The sequence below is a fragment of the Ostrinia nubilalis genome, chromosome 5 (assembly GCF_963855985.1).
Source record: "Ostrinia nubilalis chromosome 5, ilOstNubi1.1, whole genome shotgun sequence".
Classification (NCBI taxonomy): Eukaryota; Metazoa; Arthropoda; class Insecta; order Lepidoptera; family Crambidae; genus Ostrinia; species Ostrinia nubilalis.
Genome location: NC_087092.1, coordinates 4953051 through 4977298, shown reverse-complemented (window position 1 = coordinate 4977298; position 24248 = coordinate 4953051). Strand labels below are relative to the sequence as shown.

General features: G+C 35.0%; 1 protein-coding gene and 1 long non-coding RNA gene across 2 annotated transcripts in view; one reads left to right on the top strand and one right to left on the bottom strand.

Moving 5' to 3' along the window:
• Positions 1-24248, bottom strand: part of LOC135071706 (cerebellar degeneration-related protein 2-like) — a 105398-nt gene that overhangs the window by 79719 nt on the left and 1431 nt on the right. The window lies entirely within an intron of this gene.
• Positions 91-1056, top strand: LOC135072221 (uncharacterized). The gene is made up of 2 exons (XR_010257373.1): positions 91-185; positions 656-1056. It is a non-coding gene; the product is annotated as an uncharacterized LOC135072221 (long non-coding RNA).

Sequence of the window (24248 nt, the reverse complement as noted above, 5' to 3'; positions counted from 1 at the left end):
GTACAGCAAATTACTCTGCGGCTTAAAGCGCTTACATAAATCGTGTTCAATTAACTATGACCAACTATATGTTACTGTGGATTGTGCAAATTAAAATTATGTAGCTATCATCAAACAGCTGTGGGCACGGCTGCGTGGTTATTCGAGAAATCAACAAGACATGAGAGGAGCTTATAAAGTGTTACGTATGTACCTTACTTGGTTAACTATACTAGGATCAATGTATTTCCCCTTGCTTTATGAGTACTGTCTGTTATAACACGTTTCCACATTTTTCTAATTAAGTCCAAACTCCAAACTTTCCTAAGAAAAGCCAATTAATATATCGAAGCATGCACCACATTGGTATCAAAATGTTCATACTACTTCTGTCCTTTGTCCATCAATACGAATTTTTACTACAATTTGTTGAACACGAAAGGTCCAAAATTCCTGCGTGCGTATTAATTTGGGTATAAGGTGCGAAATTATCTCATGGAAACTGGTAGATATCAAAATGCCATGTTATCATTGTGTTGAGCATAATAAGGATGTTCTGTAAATTGACAACCTGACGAACACGTATCAAGCATTACCTAACCCAGTTGCAGTAGGTGTAGGAGTGGTTGTTTTTAATTTAATTTTAAAAAGAAGTAACATTATTTTGTTTTTTCAGCGATATTACTGTGGTTGATGGCACTGCAATGCGACTGTGAAAAGCAGCAGAAACATAAGGATGTCGTCGTTTATTTGGAGATGGGTATAAACGAAAACGGAGGTAAAGAAGTCAGAAGGAAATGTATCATCATGTACTATCCAGAGATAATGTACCGTGTGGGAACCGACGTTGATTACATAGAAATAAAGTCGCATAGTGAATCCAGCAATATGGTGAAAATTAACGGCCATGATAGCGAGAATTCGAAATTCAAAATAAAGAATTCGTTTTATAATAGAATGAAAATTTGTTACGATTTTAAAAAAATAACTTTAAAAAATAAATTAGTGTGATATCAATTTCAAAATGAAGTGTAGGTAATAATATAATAAACAATAAATAGTTATGATCAATACTAATGTCGTTGATTTATTTTATTGCTCATACAATCATTCACAATTCACATCTTTTATAGTTACTAGTCGGGGTACTTCTACATTATACAGTAGGCTCTAAATACATAACAAAATTGCAAAGGGATCAAACCTTAGAAAAATACAACGAAAATGAAAACCATACTTGAATTTAATTAGGATGTAATTTGGTGACAAAATCAATTTAATGCTTTCTCAATTTAAGTAATTGTTTACTTCTACAATAATGATGTCAAATTTCATCAGGAGTATACATAAATTTAGAAAAAATATTACAACATGGTACTTATTTGATCGTACGTAATAAACGTTTATAAAGGAAGTAAGTATAAAAACATAGATTTTAATAAATTTATTTCTTTTTCTTGCGAACTATTTGTAGATCGTTCATTCAGCTAATTTATCGCAACACTTAACTAAAATGTTAACAAGCTCAACGTTGCCGATGCGACTAAATAATAATAAGTGACAAAATTAATGTCATATCATAACAATATTATATTACTTTTATTTTTATATTATTTACAACAATGTTGGCGTGTTATTCTTTTTTTATATTATTGCCTAGATCTAATAAAGAATCATCGGTGTTGTTTTTCCTTTTAGTAACCTAGCATTGCTCCTGGCATTTATCGTCGAGTTCAATGATAAAATTTCCAAGGGGTCTGTTATGTATCAGATAGATATAAGAGTATGTGGGTCACATTCACATGCAATATCACTTTAAGCTGGAGATCTTCTGAGTAAGAGTCCACAATCTGATACTTATCTTGGTGACGATTATCTAACCAACTATGCCTTTCCTTTCCATGATTTGGACTGTGAATATGATGAATCTGAAGATCAAGTAGATCCCACACAGACTATAGAGCGGTGACAAAAAAATAAAACCGTAAATACAGAAATGGCGAACGATTACCAGATCAAGAAAACAAAACACTGAGTAAACATAGGTTTTAAGATTATTTTTATAGCTGAAAACGATGTAGATAATATTAAAAAACATAACACGGACACGCTCGTCAGCCTCAACATCCAGTCACACGCAATATTTAACTAAAGTATTTCACGATTAAATGATTCAACAGAAGCGATATTTATTTATAATCCACAAATTGTTTCTTTCGCCATTTTCCTTCATCCATAAATTCAAACGTCTCCGTGGTCCAGTGGTTATGCAGCTATATCTATCAAATAATATCTATACCTAATCGGATGTTCTAAGATTGGTGTCGAAGGAAAGTGTCCTATTTTCGTAATTTGGTAAGGAATTGCTAGTGGATTTGGTATTACGAAAATGCAATGATTGTATAACCGGAGCACAATCATTTTGTACCATGGAGACATGGACTGTTCAATTCTGGTCGAAATTGGTTTTTTTTACTATAAAAAAATCTACTAACTAACGTATGCGAGCAACGGAAATTTCTTTTAATTTGCGCAAAATTAATAAATAAAATATTTTGTAGATAGAAAAACGAACAATACAGAAATTAAATGAAAAATTTCCTCAACGGCTTAACCCTGCCCTTTGAAGTACAGAACAATTTTTCTGATCAAACAATCTGGTGGATAGGGCAATTTCTAAGGACCTACGACTAGCAGACTACCATCCAGGTCACATTCACGCTATTGAGTTGACATGATTATAATTTCATTAAACATTATGTGTTAAAAGTATTGACTGTGTACAATTTGAATGTTATTAATACTAATTTCAATTCTAATTCCCCAATTATTACTATTTCGCAGTTAGTGAATAACGACGCATTCAATTTTATGCATTTTATTGAAACATTAATTGCTCATGTTCAGATAAATATCGAAACACTTTTGAATTGTAAGATTTAAGTATCAATAGTCACATAATCATTTTTGATCGTGATGCGCGTGTGTATAGGAGGTAAGAAAAAGATAAATTTTGGTTCATTTTACTGATTAATAAGACGATTACAAGTTCAGTACCTAACTATCATCGTAGGATTATTAATTAACTCGACAAATAGTACATTATTTATCACCCGGTTTGCTATGAAATTATAAGTATGACTCATTTCACGCAGTAAAAGATAGTTCCAGCCAAATTAAAAGGTTTATTCTTATTATAAATGTTTAATTCTAACGGAATGTCTTTCTTTCTAGCCGCTCTGCTCTTGGCATTTATTGCTGGATCTGACTGCACATTATGGTTCCCAAAAATATTCAGCTGTTCAAAAGCCCCTCAGGAACCCCGAATATGTGGTAACGATGGAGTAACGTACTCGTCACTTTGCGCTTTCAAAAAGGTCCAGGTTCTATTAACCTGGCTCAAAATTCTCCACCGAGGACCTTGCGAGACCCCATTCGTAGATGTCGGACCAAGCTATTGGCAACCTAATAAGGCTTACGAAAATCAATCAAATCGAAGACCAATAAAACGCACTACGCCTTATCCTATATACTCGTACGAAGATGACTATCCTGCACCAACGAAACCTCGACGAAGAAGGACTACGACACCAAGAAAACCCAATGACGATTCTTATTATTATTCAGAGGAAGTGATTGACGAACCACCAAAACCCGCCAAACCCTCCAAACCACCAAAACATGGCAAGCCTCACGTAAATCTTGACATGAATAACGCCGCTGAAAATGTTAACGATGTTCAAGCCAGTGATGAGTACTCTGAAATTAATGTTGGTCTAAACAACAACGCAAATAATGACAACAATATCAAAATAAAAAAAGGACAAACCAAGATAGATATGAAATTGGATAACAAGGCGGGGAATAAAAACAAAATACAATTTGGCAGATATCTTTTTATATGACACTAAACTACAGCGTGTTTCGATCAAATCTGTTTTGACAGTGATACTGCAGTTTTAGAAACAAATCGTCAGCGCGTGCAGTATTATCCAACCCTTGTAACCCTTCAATTCCACAACCACCAAAGCGTTTAAATAAAATTGTATATGTTTAATATTATATAACTATTCACCACAATGTATAATAAAGATAACATTAACACTATGAAGATTTTTTTTCATCCCAGGTAACATAATTAATTATCCTATAGTGATGCCAGAAACTCAGTCACTTTGTTAGCTTTGTTATTTCAGGACATACCTACAACCTACATTTTACACTTTGTTAATTATAATAAATATCTATTGGTAGTAAGTCTAAAACAATTAAAATTATTGAACTGAAGTGTCATTTCATTAGAAGGATTTTCTTACTGTTATTTTGATATAAATCCTAGTAGTTATTAAAATTTTAGCATTGAGTTGCATCTTCAACTAAATTGATAGCTATGAAATGAGCTGTTTCATCTTAACCGATTGTCAAATATTATAAATAATATTTCTGTTAGATGTTGAAGGGTAACTTACCCAGCATTGGGGAAATAATAATAACAGCATATTAAACTTGAATATTTCGACGGGCTTACTCAATGTCTAGCTAGTCTAGCTCTATGGATGCTGGGTCAGAGGTCAGACCAGTCGCATGGTAAACGAACGAAGGATCGTGGGTTCGATTCCCACCATAGGCAATTTTATATTTTAAGTTATTAAAAATAAAGACAAGTAGTTCTTCGAGGGTTAGTAATGACAAACCCTTATTAAAGCAATGATTTGCAAACATAACATTTCTTAACATGTTACTTGATAAAGTGAGGAAAAACTTCTCACTCAAAAAAGTTGTACGAGTGGAACTTGGCCTCATTCTAGCTGATGCTGCAGTAATTTATGCGGTAAAATTAAAGAATGTTTTAAAACTAATTCTACTGTGGCTTTGTAATAAATTATTGAGTAACTAATAGAGCTAGCTATGGGAACTTCCATGCGTAAGAGTTAGATCCATTCAGAACAGACTGAGTTCTTATTTAAACAAACTAAGGTCTACATCGCAAATTAAACAGTGTGACTCAATGACCTGATGATAAAGAAAAAATAAGGCTGGGTTGCACGGCACCATCTTATGTTAACTTTGCCAAACGTCAAAAATCTGTCAAACTCCATGCAAAAACCACCGGTTATCGTCATAGTTACCGTTAAAGTTAGGTGGTGCAACTCAGCCTAAGACTGATAGTACGTTCTTTCAATTACTGTAATTTGACTATGTAATTTACTTCCATTAAGAAGTAGCGAGAAATCAATTTTCTTCAATATAGTTGAACATTAATGACTTATTAATGATAAATTAAGTTTGAAAGTATAAAATTATAGGTACACGATTCATTTACACTATCGCGATGGGTGTAAATATACGAGTTGGAGGTAAGGAAAAATATTTTCTGAAAATAATCATCATTATATAAATAGTTTTAGTCACCACCACGCGCTTGTCACAATTTTCCTTTTAAATTTTCTCGCATTTAAAGAATTAATGGTCTTTTTTCAGCTGCTCTGCTCTTAGCCTATATTTCCGGAACCCACTGCACTTTTTGGTACTCAAACTGCCCGTACAAAGATACAAGTCCCTCGGACCCAAGAATATGCGGAAGCGATGGGGAAACGTACAGTTCACTCTGCGATTTTAAACAGGTGCAAAGCATTTACACTTCGCTTCATATCGTTCACCCTGGACCTTGTAGGAAACCTCTGACCGCTGAAACCTCAGCTGATCATGACCACGAAGAAAAACATAAACCACTTAAAGGAAACTTACCTATAGATTTTCAATCGGAGGAAGATGGACAGATAAAACTGAAGCGAACTCCACCAAGGCACACGGAAGAGGATGATGCCTTCTCTATACCACATCAAAAATATCCTAGACCAGGAAATTCAGACGAAAATAATTACGATTTACAAGAAAAACCAGTGAAACCACCTAGATATTCAGAGGAGGACCATGGTTACTTTGGAAGCAATGAACCAGAATCCGATCGTTCCCAAGAGGGTTACATTGACTTTGCACCACATCACAAACCACAACATCACGAACCGCCGCATCACGAACCGTCGCATCACGAACCGTCACATTATGAACCGTCGCATCACGAACCGTCACATCATGAACCGTCATATCACGAACCGCCACATCACAAACCACATCACAAACCACCACACCACAAACCGCCACATCAAAAACCACATGTGCATTCAGATGAAGATCACACTCCAAACAAATACAAAAAAACTACACCTCGATATTCAGAAGAGTATGACAGCTTCGAAGTACCAACAACAAGACCACGACGCAGGCGAACTACTACACCCAGATACTCTGAAGAAGATGATTACTCTCTAGAACTAATCATTTCCGAAGCCACTAAACCACCAAAACATGGAAACTCTCACATTGACTTCAATCTTAACAACGACGCTACAAATACCAACAACATTAAAATCAAAGGCAACAAAAAAGAAAAGGGTAAAATTGTTTTTAAAGGTGAAAACAAAGCAAATAATAATAACAATATTGACATTGGGCGGCAGGCGTCCGTTATCATTCCTCTAAAGAAAAAGTATGTAAAGATGTAACTATGTATTAGTATTCCAAATTGAATTATGTAGCTATGAAAATTGCATATATTATTCTTTTCACAGTCCTCTAACAAAATAAAAATATATGTTAAAGCTGTCTTTTTTTAAATGAACAGAAGCGAAGTAGAACAATAAAGATAATATCAAATTATGCGCAATTGAAAATATATCTATGACAGATTTTAATCTCACAAAAAACTAAGAATGGTATATCATAATGCAACCAACCCAGTAAAAATTAGAATATTCGTTTCTTATAACTCCAGAATGTTAATTACATCATAGATAATCGTAACGATTAGCACCACACAATGATGGGAAAGCAGCAAGACAATGTCTCAGCTAAACAATTGAGTCATTTTCTGAATTATGTCACTGGCAGTAGCTTAGTGTAATTAATTTAATTTGTTAATAGCTCTTTACACGTAGCTGTCGGGCTTTTTGAAGCTTCAGAACGTATTCTCAGTCGTGGACATGTGAAAAGTACTAATATGTACAGTAGTACACAATTAATAAGGCTCACCGATGTACCTGCGCAGAAGACGAATTTAAGTAGCGCGGGAAATGCTATTGACCAATCGGGATACTCCACGCACGGCGCGTCTTCTTCCTGTGCCGGTATTGGTCCGTCGCCGCGTCATGTTTGCGCGCGCTGTGACACATGTTAGTCAGCCGCCATAGTCTAGAGTGCGTAGACGCGTTGCAGACAAAAGTACACTTAGTGGCAAAAAAAGTGTTTTATTTTTGTGAGCCTCCAATCTCCGTACATCTACACAATCACAATTCATTCATAGATTCAGCATTCACTCTTCTCACATTCGGATATTCAAATATTTATTTGCCATTTAGTAGAGTACAGTATATTAAAGATGTTATGATAAATAAAATAAAGTGCATTATCGTAATTCGCTACAGTTATATGTAGCATGCAAATATTAACATTTCTAAATTATGGATTAAATACATCCCACAAAAATAATCCTACTAATATTATAAATGCGAAAGTTTGGATGTCTGGATGTTTGTTACTCTTTCACGCAAAAACTACTGAACGATTTTGATGAAACTTTACATTGTATATTGTTGTATATTGTTTATAACCCAGAATAACATAATATAGACTATAATCCCACCAAAAACATTCTGTAAAAAACTAGCCAAGTCTCGATGGAGCTGCTTGTTTATCTCTAAAAAGTAATGAAATCTAGACAAAGTCGTGCCAAGTCTATGGTTCCTTACTGCGATTTCTTTATTATTATAGTTAATGTTGTGTGACTTGGCCGTTGAAGGGTGACAAAACCAGGTGCTCCATGACACCATTGCACCAATCTGTCGCCAGAACCGCTACCCATTGACGATGGAAAATTGCCACTTGGAAAACGTTGATTCAACAATAACCAGTCAATTGTAGGTTTAATAAAGCTGCGTATTTCAATAATACTTATGTATGATTATCTTAATAAAGATTGTTCAACGGCCAAGTCACACAACATTAACTATAATAATAAAGAAATCGCAGTAAGGAACCATAGACTTGGCACGACTTTGTCTAGATTTCATTACTTTTTAGAGATAAACAAGCAGCTCCATCGAGACTTGGCTAGTTTTTTACAGAATGTTTTTGGTGGGATTTCACTTCTTTTTGTAGAAAGTGGCAAAATTATTTAACGTCGTCGTTTTATCGATTTTTTTTACGATATTAAACACAAATAAACTCAACGACCTTTAAAATGGACAACGAACAACGAATAAACAATTATTTAAATAACATAACCTTAGCGAACCTTATAATATAATAAACGAAATTAACGAAATGCAAATTACACAACATTCAACTTAATCGACGGGGGACTCTAGAAAGGAAAAAAATCTGGACACCGCTTGCTAGTGCTAGCGCCATCTAGCGGTGAGCGATACATGCGAACACCACGGTGCCGGAGTAGTATTGATTAAGAATGTGGTGTTACTCCAGATCTTCGATTTTCCTAGTTTTTATAGTTTTCCCTTTTTGTGGCCATTAAACCCTAACTCTGTACCAAATTTCAGCTCTCTGAGTTTATGGGAAGTACTAGTTCTATTTTGATGATCATCAGTGAGTGAGTGAGTGTCGTAAATGCGAAACTTTGCTTTCGCTTAACTTCGGAACTAAATGACCTACAGACTTGAAATTTTGGATTTTAAGTATGTGATTATAGCTTACTAGATGACGAAAATTTCTGCGTTCTGGTCTTATCCAGAGGTTCTCAAATAGGGGCCCGAAAATGCGGCGAAAAAGGATGGTACGGCAGTGTTTGCTTCGCGCTCGACTTGGCGGGGGCACTGCCGTGCCCCCAGATTTATGACGATCTATGACAAACTAAATCTCACGCGGGTGAAACTGCGGGCAAAAGCTAGTAAATAAATAAATACATATTAGACTAGACGCGTACATTGCTCCGATCGATCCCAAAGTATGTAGCAAAAGCACTTGTGTTATGGAAATCGGGAACTATTAATACTCTATTAAACTTTTTTTGGCAAAAAGATAAATATTTTATTCCCCGTAATTCCGTTACAATTGGCCTGCAGTGTAATTATGAAATGGGCGGGGCTTGCGCAAGTGCGACGGGGAACATAATCGGAAAAATTTTGTCCTTGTCTGCGTGGCCGAAGATTCACGACGCGCCTTATTAAATGTGTACTACTGTACGAGTACGGTGATCTTTAGAATTACTGAACAAGTAAATACAGACTGTGCAAGTCTAATTACTGTTCATTATTTATTTATATAACAATCCAGTTTTTTTCAGGACAAAATCTAGTAGGTGCTAAATTGTAACGTCGTTTCAATTTCCAACTTTCAGTAAAATTATTTTGTAATCGTTTTATAAATAAATATATTTTATCTGTTGTATTAAATATTTACGATGGTTTGTTCACTAATAACGAAAATAAAATATTGTTTACTATTAACTACCAATTTAATCCACTTATTTATAAAAATGTACCTATTCCCTAAACGAAAAAAGTTAATTTCCATCCAGTAATATAGGCTGGAAAACTGAAAGCTTACAAAGTTTCACTCATCTTAGTTTTAGAGAGAGAGAATTAACTGGTCGTTATCATCATTAGTCAGCTTGACTTAGAAGCAGCGGTTCGAATTGTATTTGTGTTGTTAACCTCAAAATTGTAGACACCTTTGTGGTAATGATGTCACTGTAATGACTGCAGTCGAAGTGTCGACTCATTGCGAAGATGGTCGCTAACGGGACCCTGACCACGCTAGACAAAGTGCTGTGACCAGTTTTATTTAGTACGGACGATTAGATAGTATTTCTTCGATCTCTTACTTAAATTAAATAAATAGTACAGACAACAGCACATCACTAAACATAATGGCACCTTATTCAGTTGCAATAGAGGCTACTGTGCGAATTTGTATAGTTATGCTGACATGCTGTCGTCTGTACAGTAAATCATCATCATCATTCAGCCATAGGACGTCCACTGCGCACTGCTGAATATAGGCCTCCTCCAATGATTTCTACAAAGGCCGGTTGGTAACGGCCTGCATCCAGCACCTTCTGTTATCTTCTGAGGTCGTCGGTCCACGGTAGTAAATAATTGCAAATAACTCAATCATTAACAGGGTTCAAACGTTGAACTATCAATAAATTACTACAATCAACGACACAATTACCACATGCTTACAAGAAACGATTTCAATTTGATAATAATTACGAGAATATACTGATACAGTTAGTAATTAAAATACATTATCCAAGCAGTATTGCGTATTTATAGCCGAATCGGGCCATGTATTACTATTTAATAATTACATTAATTTTGCTAATAATTTCATTTTCCTTTGCGGTATTGTAATTAGTGCGAGTGAAGGTCAAGCTACAGGTGAAATAACTTTTGTTTACACAGATAAGTGGATAACCAATAAATAAAATAATGTTTTCTTTTAACAATTTTAAAACAAAACAATTTTCTAACAACATGAAGTAAAAAATAACAAAACTCGGCAGTGTTTCACGTAGTTGGATACAATTCATAAATTAATGAGAAGTAATCATAGACACTCAGTGAAACGAGACGGGAACTACTCGACCGTACCGTTTCATCTACAAATAACGCTATACTTACTCGCGTTTTCCATACTAATCTGCCCACCATATCGCGTGGGTGTAATCTTTTGAAACATGGACGTGATATTTTGCTTAATTCAATCTAGCTTACAGATTTATCTCGAAAAAGCGACCTGTCTATTATACCGATCTTCAAAGGAAAACTTGTGCCCTCTTCGCAATTTTGCCGAAACTTAGCATTCAACAGTATTTTCCTAGATAATAATAGATAATAGTCAACGTATAGGTTACATGTATCCTTAAAAGAAATATGACCGGATTATTTATGTAGGTAGTTAATAATTTATTAATTAATGTTAAGCTAGTAACACAAAATTCATGACCGACTGTCGCAAAATGATATCGTCCCGGCCAGTCAACGGATTGTCACATAAATTGCTTCCTAATAATGAAAATAATACTAACTAATTTCTATTAATATTCATATAACTCATTAGCTAGGCAAACACAGACATTTTTAATTAAAAAAATATTATAGTAATACTTCCGACTACGTGATGAAATGATAGCATAATAATACTTACATATGAGCACTATGAGCAGCTGTCTGCATAATATCCCTCCATAACTTAAACGTTACATGTAGAATTTCCAATGGGGCTCTACAATTTTATTTTTGTCAACTCAATGTTTTTCGCAATTTAAAATTTACAGTTGGATTCAATGCGAAGGTCCAAAATTCGAATCAAAAAAATTAATCGAATTTTACGTAAGATGTACACGAAATTCTTCTCAGTTCGGTTCGTACATAGCCTTGAAATGACCTGATTGGCCGAAAGGATAACTCTTTTCTGAGATTCAGAAAGCACACTAAGAAGCCGTGACCGGACTATAGGCAAATCAGACGACTAAGGCCGCCAAGTCTGACACAAGCTCTCAGTCCTTACAACTTACAGAATAAGAAAAATAGTGGGAGTACTCGTACATATGTGCCTTTTTCCTGTGATACGGATTTCGACATGCGCGGATCTGATTCGCATGCAGGTTTTGATTCGCAAGCATTTTTCATACATGTTTTTCCTATCCTATTCCTATATTATGTACTTATTTATTTTTTATTGTATTGATTTGATATCCCCGTGCGTGTAGCCCGCGTGCCGAAATCCGCATCACAGGAAAAAGGCACTACTAACATTGTCTTTTACTAACAGAAGACATTTATTAAGACTCTTTCTCCCAGAGAAGTAGGTATAGTGCAGAGTAATCCCAACTAATCCCAACTAATATTATAAATGCGAAAGTAACTCTGTCTGTCTGTTACGCTTTCCCGCTTAAACCTCGCAACCGATTTTGATGAAATTTGGCATAGAGATAGTTTGAGTCCCGGGAAAGAACATAGGATAGTTTTTATCCCGGTTTTTGAAACAGGGACGCGCGCGATAAAGTTTTTCTGTGACAGACAAAATTCCACGCGGGCGAAACCGCGGGCGGAAAGCTAGTAACTTCATACTTCTACCACATCCACAACTATCAAATTACGTACCAAATAATACCTCATAAAAACAATTGAAGTGCTGATCTTTAGTGGGTCAGTAGGTGGTCATTACCGGCAAATCAGCGTACAATTCAGTGGTAATTTTTACTGCAAGTGAATGCAATTTTACAGGAAAGTCTCGGGCGAAAATTAAATGTCCGCTCTCTTTTTGATACTATGACAACCAGTTGAGATTGGCAATGTGGCTCGTAATAAAACTCTAATGGTCGAAAGTGGAAATTTAAAAGGAAATTAAACGTTTTAAGCGTACGAAATTAAAACGAGAAAAGCATTAAACTTTTTTAATCTTATAACAGTGGCGAATACTGCTTGGCGTGTCTCGTTTTAATAAAATGTAAACAAACAAACATGACCAAGTTAGCTACAAGTTGGTCGTAGTATTACAATAGTAGGTAGGATATAGCAGAGTTAAATTATCCTGAATGTTTAAAAAATAAAGATATAGAGTCTAATAGTTACACTGGAAGAGATAACCATAATTGTTTTAAAATATTGGTTCGATTAGATCATGTCAAAGGTCTTATAGAGACGATCGTTTTAGTAGATAAGTAAGTAGGTATAACTGATTAATATAAAACAGTTGACAGCTACACAATGTTAGATCCGGGGATCATGTTTTATTTCCAACAACCTTGATCGTAACAGCTGATAAGGTAACGAGGTGCAAACCTCGATCGTAATTCTCCTAGTAGATACCTACTAGACTATAGACTATATTCGTATACGAATTGAATGCCGGCTTCAATTCACACGCTCACGACTAATGGTCGTATCTATCACGTTAAATGAGTCGTTCAGTGTTCGAGCTAATTGATCGACTTTGAAGGTGATTAAGGCGTATGAGAGCAAAATGCGGCATTTAGTATAATTAACTTCATTCTCAAAGTTTCTGAAACTTTTTAGATATACATTGTCTGCTTACAAGACAGCCTTGGATTCAATTTGCCTACCTTGGTAATATAGGCTTAAAATATTCGGTATTTTAGAATAGTTTGGTTGGCTTCTAATTTGTATGAGAAATCGGCCGATACCCAGTGTAATGTGCGCACTTTCATAAGAGACTGAATAACAGCCCAACTAAACATTCAGCCGACAAAATTCCTATCTACATTTATCCAACATGAATCGCCAAAGGATGGTAAGTTTACAGAACATCCGCAAATTGTAGAGCTGGTAATCCTGACATAACATCTACAAAGATTGCTGTAGATATGCATGTACAAACTGTAGATTTCATTGCCTAAGGGTAAGTATAATATCCACCCACACCCAGGGCCGCGCCGCCCCTGTGTGCGATGTGTGCGGCGCACACAGGCGCCAAGACAATAGGGGCGCCGCGCCGCTACTGCCACCTATTTTTTTTTAAATGGAGTACATATTGATAAGTAAGTAGGTACAGTATGCGCAAGCGCAACAAAACAAATATTACGCTTATTAAACAAGTCTCTCAATATTTATATGTTTATTATGATTCACGTTTATGGTTTCATTTTACGCTTAGGGTTTTAGTTTAGTTTACACTAGCGGCCGCCCGCGACTTCGTACGCGTGGATCCCGTTTTACCCCCTTCATCTATCTTACGCGGTTTAGATTTTTTCATACATATGTTTTTTCCCGCTAACTCCCGTTCCCGTGGGAATTTTGCAATATCCTGTTGTAACTAAGCTTTAAGTTTACTAAGGTACCTGCTTGCCAAAAAGCGTCTAACTTAAGCGGTTTTGATTTTTTATACAAAAGGATTTTCCCGCTAATTGCCGTTTCCGTGGGAATTCCTAAGTATACTATAACCTGCCCAGGAGTATGAAGAATAATTGTACCAAAGTTCGTTAAAATCCGTCGAGTAGTTTTTGTTTCTATAAGGAACATACAGACAGACAGACAAAAATTTTACTGATTGCATTTTTGGCATCAGTATCGATCACTAATCACCCCCTGGTAGTTATTTTGAAAATATATTTCATGTACAGAATTGACCTCTCTACAGATTTATTATAAGTATAGATTACTTACGAGCTCAACGTTAAAACGGCGGCAGTTCTTTTGAACCATAAAGTACTAGTTACATATTTTGAACCGTAGAGGCGCCGAGTTTGTAATACAATTTTTTTATGACTATGAGTGAGTTTATGAACGCAACCCGATGCGATGCGTGCGAGTTGCGACACAAACGGGATGGGGTCCCGGGGATTCCCCGCCACGGGGATTTTAACGAACGAGATAGCCAAGCCAAAACCACAGTATACAGGGTGTTTGGCGGAAGGTTAGACAAACTTCGTGGGTATATAGGTAAGGTCATTATAAGAATACAAGTTCGCCCATTTTACCCAGTGAGCTACTAAGTACGTAAGTAACTACTGAAGTAAGTAAATAGTTATGTTCGCAAAAATAAATTAACGAAAAATAGCGATTTGCATAACTTTACTTTGGAACGGCAAATTTATTTTAAACAAAAATAAACTTGCCGTTACTATGGAACAATAATACAAAAGTTATCCATACAAAGCTTCTTCCAACATCGTTATATTTTCTGCTATACTCATTTTCATTACTTTTTTTGTGTTTTATTTCAAAATTAATTTAAAAATAATAACCACATTATGAAGACAAAAGAAACAGTAAAAAAATTCTTAATTTACTTTGCATGGATAACTTTTGTATTACTGTTCCATTTTCTTCCCTAAACTTTGAATTTTTGACGAATTTCAACATCTGATTAGGCTACATGTGTGACATAATATCATTGGAAAGAAGAGAAGCTAGAGATGTTTTTAAGATCATTGGCAATTCACTGTCATCTTTAATTTTTTTTTAAATAGAATTCCAAGTAGTTTTTTTTATCATGGTTCGTACTTTTGTTAAACTTTGGCGGCTCGTAACTAGCTATCCAATCATTATCTGGATCTGAAATTTATTTTACTTGACTTAAGACATATTCGATATTAATTTGAAATAATAAAAGCGATTCAAAACACGCGAGAAAAAAAAAGCAGTTTTTAGGTCAAATTTCGGAAAAAAATTAAATTAAAACAAAAATGTAAATTTAAAAAAATAGCCCACTTAGGGTAAAATGGGCGAACTTGTATTCTTAAAATGACCTTACCTATACACCCACGAAGTATGTCTAATCTTCCGCCAAACACCCTGTATTATAATTTAAGTATGATTAAAATATTCTTGTTAGCACCAGTTGCAAGTGCATTTCAGTAGCACTAATATAAAAAAAAAGTTAGACTCTTGCTGTTTTTACATAGCATAGGTAGGCACGTAATAGTCATATTAGTATTATTATGATTAGAAACAAGTAAGCTTCTTTGTTATTAATATTTAAATATACAATTCTTTGTATTAAGCATGTAAAAATTTAGTTCGAGTTTTCTTTTTCGTAGTAATTCCTAAGTGGTTTTCAGTTTTAATACACTTATGATAATATTATCTAAGTACCTACTGTAAAACTGAAGAACATTTATTTTAGTCAAAATTAACAATTAAAATATTCGTTAAAAATAATTTAAATTCGTTTTTTTATGACGATTCATTAGAAAAGAGGCGCTTCATAGGTTCCGCACACAGGCGCTGCCGGCGGTCGGCGCGGCCCTGCCCACACCAAACTACGACAACATGTAGCAACGTTGGCCATGTGATATAATTATAGCAAATACATACACATGTTATTATTCTTTGATGTTACCGCGTTTATTACATAATAATTTGTAGTTGGCAAAACAATAATTATAAAGTTCCTAATAATGTAGAGCATCCTTACCAACCTTATACAGTCAAATTTCATACGAAATTCAGCCTATGAATCGATGTTTTTTGCGAGGGAGATTTCATAGAACAGTTACTTGATCTATTAACTAGAAATTTTAAAACAAAGTTAAATAATAAGGCTGTAGGTAGAGCATATTGCAAAATCATAATATCGCTCTACATTTAACTTCAACTTTGTTGCATCGCAATGTTTACGGCAGTCAAGCACTAAACTGTCGTGGTTCCTGTTTTTCCCACAGAGTTTATCTGCAACAATAATTCACGATTACGTGATAATTCCGCGAACTCTGACATGGGAAGGCATCAAATGGTAATGATTAGGAAATTAGATTTCGCAGACACGTCTGCTGATCATAGGGCGAAGATTGTCGAGGCGATAAGATGTGATTGCATCTATGATGATCTCTAGTTGATAATCTTTCGTCTGAATTATAACAAAATAAGATATTTTTTCAGAGAAAGGGCAGCAGCGCTCTCTGAAAAACATCAATCTTTTAAACTGCGATCTCCAACCCACCTGCCAAGCGTGGGGATTATGGCAAAACCCTCCACTATAGTGGAGGAAACTCATAGTCCAGCAGTGGACTGCAAAGGGCTGTTGATGATGAAGAGAATTTAATTTAATATCAATTTTACGGAGTAGATACAATGTTCCTTTGGAATCAACTGGGAATAATTTGTATAGTGAATTCAGTGCTCTTAATCTAAAAGTTTCTCAATTCAATTTAAAGTTTAAAATCGGTAGTGAAACTTACATTTTAAAACTAATTATTTGCTTGAATCTATTCCTGAGTGTAATGTGTGAGCGACGTATTAATATAATAATATTAACTCTTTTGTCGAGCTCTTCGGATTAATTATTATCAATAGATACTAATTAGATAGATTGGCTGCCCACACAATACAGAAACTAATCGTCCAGTCCCACTGGCGGTTTGCGCAATCATCAAGGCGTAAACAAAAACATTGTAACTGTTAGTTAGATTGAATTGTGAATACTTTTTCACGCTATCCAAGCAATAAAGACGATTGCCAACGGTCATCATTAATAACACTTGTGGATAATCGCCGGCATTAAAACTAAAGGCTGTTGTTAGATAACAATTTGAAGGAACTGTAGTTAAAAAACAAGGAAGAGTCGATGGCAAAACAAAGTAGGTACCATAAAATTGTCTCATTTATCATTGATGAGGGGTTCATGATGATTATTATGTAATCATGATTAGCTTACGTGCTACAGCTGGTACCTCCTACTGCGCAACTTTGGTGTACAATCATTGTTCTAGATCTAGATCTACAAAGCATCCTACGCATTTGCTAGCTAGCGTTTTCATTTTAGACTAAAATGTATGGCCGACCATCAGCGGCAAAATGTGAGCAGTCCATTATCACTTTGAGCTATTATTCTATTACTGTAGAAGTGTAGATGTAGATATAATAGCCCTATCAATATCTAACTGATAAATACTGTCCTTCGTATTCCGTATTTATTACTATTTATCGATTTACTTTCGATATAAGGACTTCCTGTATCTGATTCATAATGGTTGATATTTTAATATCTTCAGTATTTGTAGCAGTTGTATGCCTTGAAGAATAACTGAAACTACCTTCAATTTATCTGCCTATCGTATCTTCTGTAACAACACTATTATTTAGACTTTACTAGATGCCAATAGCTTCTGACTGGATCTGACATCTTCTAAGCTCAATCATACTTGTAACTCCCATTACGAAAATCCAACTCCGGATCTTCCAATCAAAGCGCAAGGGTGTTTAACGCTCTAACCACAAGACGGTCACTTATAAAACCTTTTACACTGGCGTTAGTATAAGATCATATTTCATAGCGTCACAGATCCATATATTAGTGTTGCTCATAGGTACAGAAGTAAAGGGGAGCGATGGAATGTGGTCCACGATTAGCGAGGTGTCTCGCTGCGCGTGCGCTCGCATCCTGCATTGCAGTGATTGTCGATTAGATATACCACTATTTATATCATGTTTCACCTGACAAAAAGGTGTGACTTGCATGCTTCCGATTTTACGATTCGCTTCAGGTTGGACCTTGGGGTTTTACAAGATGCGACAGCAGTTTCCTTTTTGAACTAAGGCGAGGCAAATCAATAGTACGTAAAAAACCCTTATATGCCTAGTTCTAAAATGGTTCTTAGATGGATCAATCTAAGTCAACGAAATCGGAAGAAAGAGGCACCATGATTATCTTAAGAAAAGACATACATATCAATCTTGAAGAAGTACCAGTACCTAACTACGTTATTTTACTGACACTTTGAGGTCATAGATGCGGTCACTATGATGAGATTATACCCATGTGGTTATGGAAGATGAGATTCTCTAATGCCCAATCTACAGTAACATTTCCATAGGTTATGGGAAGTCATGACATGACACGTAACGAAAATAATGAAGTTAGTAATAACGACTGTAGGAATCGGAAGCAAGGGAATCGAGATAACTACTATCGAGTAACGAAGTAGCAAAACGAGATCTCAGATCTCGCGTGGCCATTGACATGCGCGCGGTTTCACACCAGCAGACCACTCACTAGGGACACCAAAAGGCATCATCTTTGTGTAAAAAAACAGGTTTTTAGTTTGTGAATTTAATAACGAACTTTTCCAGTGTGTTGATCATTATTGTGATGAAAACAGGTTTTTGAATTTAACAACGAACTTTACCCGTCTGAGGATAAGAATGAGTCATAGGATAAATTAGGATCTATAGAAGTATAACCATGCCTTGTTTAAATGGAGACTTTGATTAAATCATAATAAGCTACACGAGTTATTCCTCGAATTCATTGCTCAAGAGATAGTTAAGATTATTCATAAGATCATGGATCCGATCATGGGATCGGGCTGTGACTGTGGAATCAAGTCATGACAAGGTACTTATATCCTTTCAGTCCCGACTTTTCCCGCAAAACAAAACGACTTGGTGTCCCTACCCACTCTTCGGTTGACGGCACGCGAACCCAACCCTGGATCTCACGCGTATGCATCTCACGTTACGAAAACCCTTCATGGGAGTGGACCTTTGGCCCACGGGGCTTCCAGAACAATACACAAACAATACTCGAGAGTGTGACCACCACCTTTTTGCGATGATACATTACACTTGACGTTACGGTGAACGCACATGTCTGACTTGGATAAACGCCGTTTTCATTATGTTCCATATGAGAACAGTAGAGTCTATGATATGAAGAAAGACTTCATAGGATGAGAATAAAGCAAACTGAACATCATGTGATAGAGACACTTAAAATACCGCTTTGAAATAAGATTTAAAGAACTGGAGTCAATTTAATGATATTTTGCGGTTACATACAGTCTAAATAGTTGTTTATTAACGCTTTCAGACTTATCTAAATATAGAAAGAACGCAAGTCATTCTGATCAAATCTTAAGTTAGGATTAGGAGTCACAACGTTTAGACAAGTTTGCTAATCCAAATCATTAGTAAGCATTCATGTTGCATGTTGCAACTTACCCGATAGCCACATTTGGATAGTGGTATATTGCAAAATAAGTCCATATAGACCAAGCATCTGCTGTTATAAAATAAGAACATCCATTTCAACTATTACGTCACAAAATATGCATGAGTATTAAGTATATGTACGAATAATACTCGGGAGATAAATATTTTGTAGCTTGTAGACAAAGTTTAGTTTTTTTTAACTTTGAACTCTTGCTATTTCATTAAATTATTTATATATCTACTCTACCTTTTTTTTGCACGAACTTCAGAACTTCTAAAAAATTTCAGATCCTGACTACTTACAGCAAAATTCAAGGAGGATCGGAGACTCCTAGATTTCAGTTAAAATAGTTCAATTATCTTTTATTAGAAACTGAGTAAACTAAAGTAATTATTACAGAGCAAAAGTAACTTTTCTAAACATATAAATATTCATAATGCGTTATAATAATATTAGACGTTCAAAATTAAGTTATTTTTAAATAAAAAAATATCAATTAGTCAATGACCGATGCAATAAACATCAGATTTTCTAAGAGAAAGTCAAAGTAACCACGATAAGTATTAATTGACTAATCTAACTTATTTTGAAACATCTGCTTATCTAACAGAAATTGAAGTTAGATATCGTAATAAAATAAAAAAGCCTTTTATTTCCTACAAATCAACTTTTACAATGATTTTAGGTTTATTAACTAAAATATATTTGGACACTGCTAATTTAATTTAATATAACTTAATATTTATTAACTGTTAGTTAGCTTACATAATTTGGTTTTGAATAGGTATCTTAATTTGAAGGAACCCCATTATTGGGTGAAGGATTCCTCCAAAGAAGTTACCACCATTGTTAGTCTTAAAAACATAAGTTACCTAGTCATAGTTATTGTATTACTTATATGTAAATATTTGCCTACAAACCCTAAAACCAGGCAGCGTAGTAGAGTCTCTACTACTGGGCCAAACGCTTAAGGAATTTGGAAATTCGTAACGGTAGTATGTCGCTTCGACCACATCGGTTATTCGGGTGACACTATTTGTCCCTTCCGAGCATTTCATATTGGCATTAAGTACTACCAATAAAAATAACCTTCCAACAAAACTATTTTCAAAAAACAGTCACGAGCTATGGTTTTATTAATAGTTATCACTCTAATTTGACGTAAAAAACTACTTTTTCTTGGCAAATCACGTCGTTATTTTATACCAGTCTGCTGAACTGCCGTTAACTTTCAATAACAATTTTAGAACCGTTTGTTTACAGAGAAACAAACAATCCTAAATTATAGGTTTTATTAACCTTGATACAGAGAACTTGTAGAGTACTTATTAGAGATATTACGAAAACGTGAGCATTAATGTATGTTATTTTAAATTAATTTTAGAGATAATTAAATTAAATTGTTCGTGGGTTTACACGCATGGTACCTATGTGGTACCTATGTGAAGGCATATTCGTGCTTACATTGGCCTATAATTCGAAGGAGTTTCAGTTAAAACTACCTATTTAAAATCTTATCGTGCAAAATTATGTTCTATTGTAAACGTAGTTTATCTTCAGCCATAAATTATGCATAGCTTCTGCATTTGTGATAGGTACAGTCTAGAACACATCAGACTAACCATTTTTGTCATAAAATAGCCTGTATTACAATGAAATAAGACGCCAATGTATTAAGTTTGATATTCTGTCGTCTGTACACGTATGAGCATAACCAATAAAGAGGACCAGAACGAATTATCAATGAGGTAATCCTGCGCAATCGAGGGTCAATGACAGCCACACACACAAGTAAATCCGTGAGAACCACTAGTGTACCGAAACCTTTACTACGTCATTTATGCAATTAAATAAGAATAGAGATAAAGGCGTTTGTTGCATTTTAATTGTACCTTTGTGAATTGAAAGTGAAACTGAATCACTTTTGATAATTGATGGAAGATGCATTAATCACAGCTAACTATCACCTCGGCTTCGCGTTTACCTAAATTAGGTGTGAACTATAATTATTGTTCTCTTAGTGTGAAAAATTGCGAAATGTAGAATTGATTTTGAAATATTCCAAAACCTTTCTTTTGGAAAAAAGGGTTTTCTTAAGTTTTTGTTTCATAAGTATGTAATACAACTCTTAGAATAAGCTACCTAAAAGTAATGTCACAAAAAACACATACAAATTCAAAAGATACCTCATCGTAACATAGTGTAACAGAAGAAGTGTTAATGATTTTGTACCTTGCACATTAACTACATAGCGTCTAATAGAAGACGTGTAAATGATTTTGTACCTTCTGTAAAAAGTGAATGAGGAAATATCATCCCAGTAAACTAATATTTTCATATACTTAAGGAAACACTTACCATCTCAGTAAGCTAATATTTTCATATGCTTATGTAGGACAATCGATGTAGTAGGTATCAGTTATGAATGACTGCAAATGCCATTTAAGGGAGGGTACCTATAATTGCTTTACCAAGTCTGTTTAAACCAGTGATAAAAGTATAATTTTCTCATTATAATCATAAAGCAGTCTCAGAGATTTCTCTTGAGCTGTTTTAATTAATAGAAGAACTAGTTCTACTTCTGCGGTTCACTGTCGACGTATTTACATCAGAAGTGCGTTAAGAAATCGCAATAGGCAGTTGTCGAAGCTTGTTTTTACCCGACCGCAACATGGAGGGTAATGAGTTCGAGTAATTGTATGGTTCAGACGGTTTGCAAGGAACCCACTTCGAATTCAAAATGCCAGAAACGAATTATTCAAAGTCGAATAGGTATTTCGAGGAAAAAACTAAAGTCTCTGATACCCTGATAAGAAGTTATCTGACCGATGTGTGGACCATTATGTGGATGAACATCAACTTAGATTTCAGGTAGAGACCTATGCTATGGGACTTTGCAAGAACTGATTAATGAAACTTGCTAACATTTCCATTTCGCATAAAAATCGTACAAAGGTAAGTAGGTACTTTACATTCTTCGTTTTAAGAGAACTAGAGTCTGACTAAGTATATTTGGAATTAGTACCAAATCCGTTGCCTTGTAGTTATTAGGAAATGCTCCAGGATGTCGTTTGTGAAGTGCTTTAAGACCACAACAATGGTTTGCCATCTGCCTCGTTCGATTTCAGTGTATGTCTTAAGTTTTTTTTTTGTTTTTGGCGAACCACATTCAAAAATACTCAGGTTTAGTGTCAAATTACAGTAACCTGTTAAGCTGAGTAACTGAGTAGTCTACTTTAGCTAACCACAAAAGTAAACGTCCAACCAAACGTCTCAGTTAATTATACTTACACATAAAAATCTTTGAATTTTTTTTTAATTTTCCTAGCCTTTTTTTGGCTCCCGAGAAAAAATGATAGGTAAGGTACTCATTTGTTATTAAGGTTTAGATTATGTTTCATTTAAAAAGATTTAGTGACTAACATGAGCTTTGCTCAAACAAACTACAGTTACTGAAAAGAAACGTAAACACTCACATGAACTGAAAGAAATTTCCCAATTTTATTCAGGAATTCGTAGGCATTACTTCCAAATTGAAATCCCTCTTTGATATCCTGCTATGTAAGCCCCGATTTGCACTAAAGCGAAGAGGAGAGGAGATGTGTTTGAATAACCCATAAGATTTTCGAAACGAAGCTGAGTAAAGAGGTGGAATTAACGAAATCTGATTTATAAAACAACTTTAGACCTGTATTCACAAACGATGCTTGCTTAGGTGAAGCAGCAAATTGAACACACAGCGTTGAATAGAACTCTATGATTGGTTCATCTGCTACCCTGTGCGTCCACGCGCACTGTGAGATCTCATAGTAATGTTTGTGAATGCGGGCGTTAGTCTGTCTAATGAAAATAAGACCACAACTATGCCTATTACCTACCTGATGTCAAATATTGCAATGGCGGAAAGCGTAACAGCGCTAACAAGAAACGCAAACATTAAATAAGGCAATACGCTGGACGCCAGTCATCATGCCTCACGCAACCAACACAATTTTGCTATCATCATACAAACGTTGTCATACTTACTAAGCAGTTTAACATTAACATTATATTAAAGTCAATATCAATGATCAATTAGCGTCGTCACACCCACGCCTAAATATCTTGAAAGTAGATCTGTAAGATTTCAAATTCAATATCACGTTTCAAGAATCTTGGCCATGTAATTGGGCGAAATACTTGTCTTTAGCTCTTTCGTAAAATTCTTTAATGAAGTACCTATCTTCTAGCAATTTAAAAAATGCTGAAAACAGAATACACAACCACACTTAAGTGTGGTTGTGTATTTTACGCCACAACCACACTTTTTAATTGTGGTCGTGTATTTTACTGAATAGGTGCGGGGTTACTCTTCGCTTGCATCTCACGATGGAAAATTATGAACAGGCCGAGGGTGGAAACGAGCTTCACTTGGAATCCTCAACCACAGAGGAACTGGTTGTCTTACTGGTCTTATAGGTACCTCTAACTGCCGAAACACAACAAACTTGTTTTCATAGTTTAATAATATTGTTTTTATGGCAATTGCCTTATTTATAATAGTAAACTTAATAGTGATGAAGTTAATTCTTCTTGTGATGTGAATGTTAGATATTAATTGTAACTGATCAATTAATTGATTAATTTAAAAAGCAAAACGTATTATTTACAACAAAAATCAAACGTTAATTTGTGATATAAGTTAATTGTTTCAATGCGATTTCCGTGCTAACAGAACTACCGATAACTGTTATTTATTATAAACTTTATTACATAGAAACAAAACAATAATATTTTTGTTTATTTCTTAAATA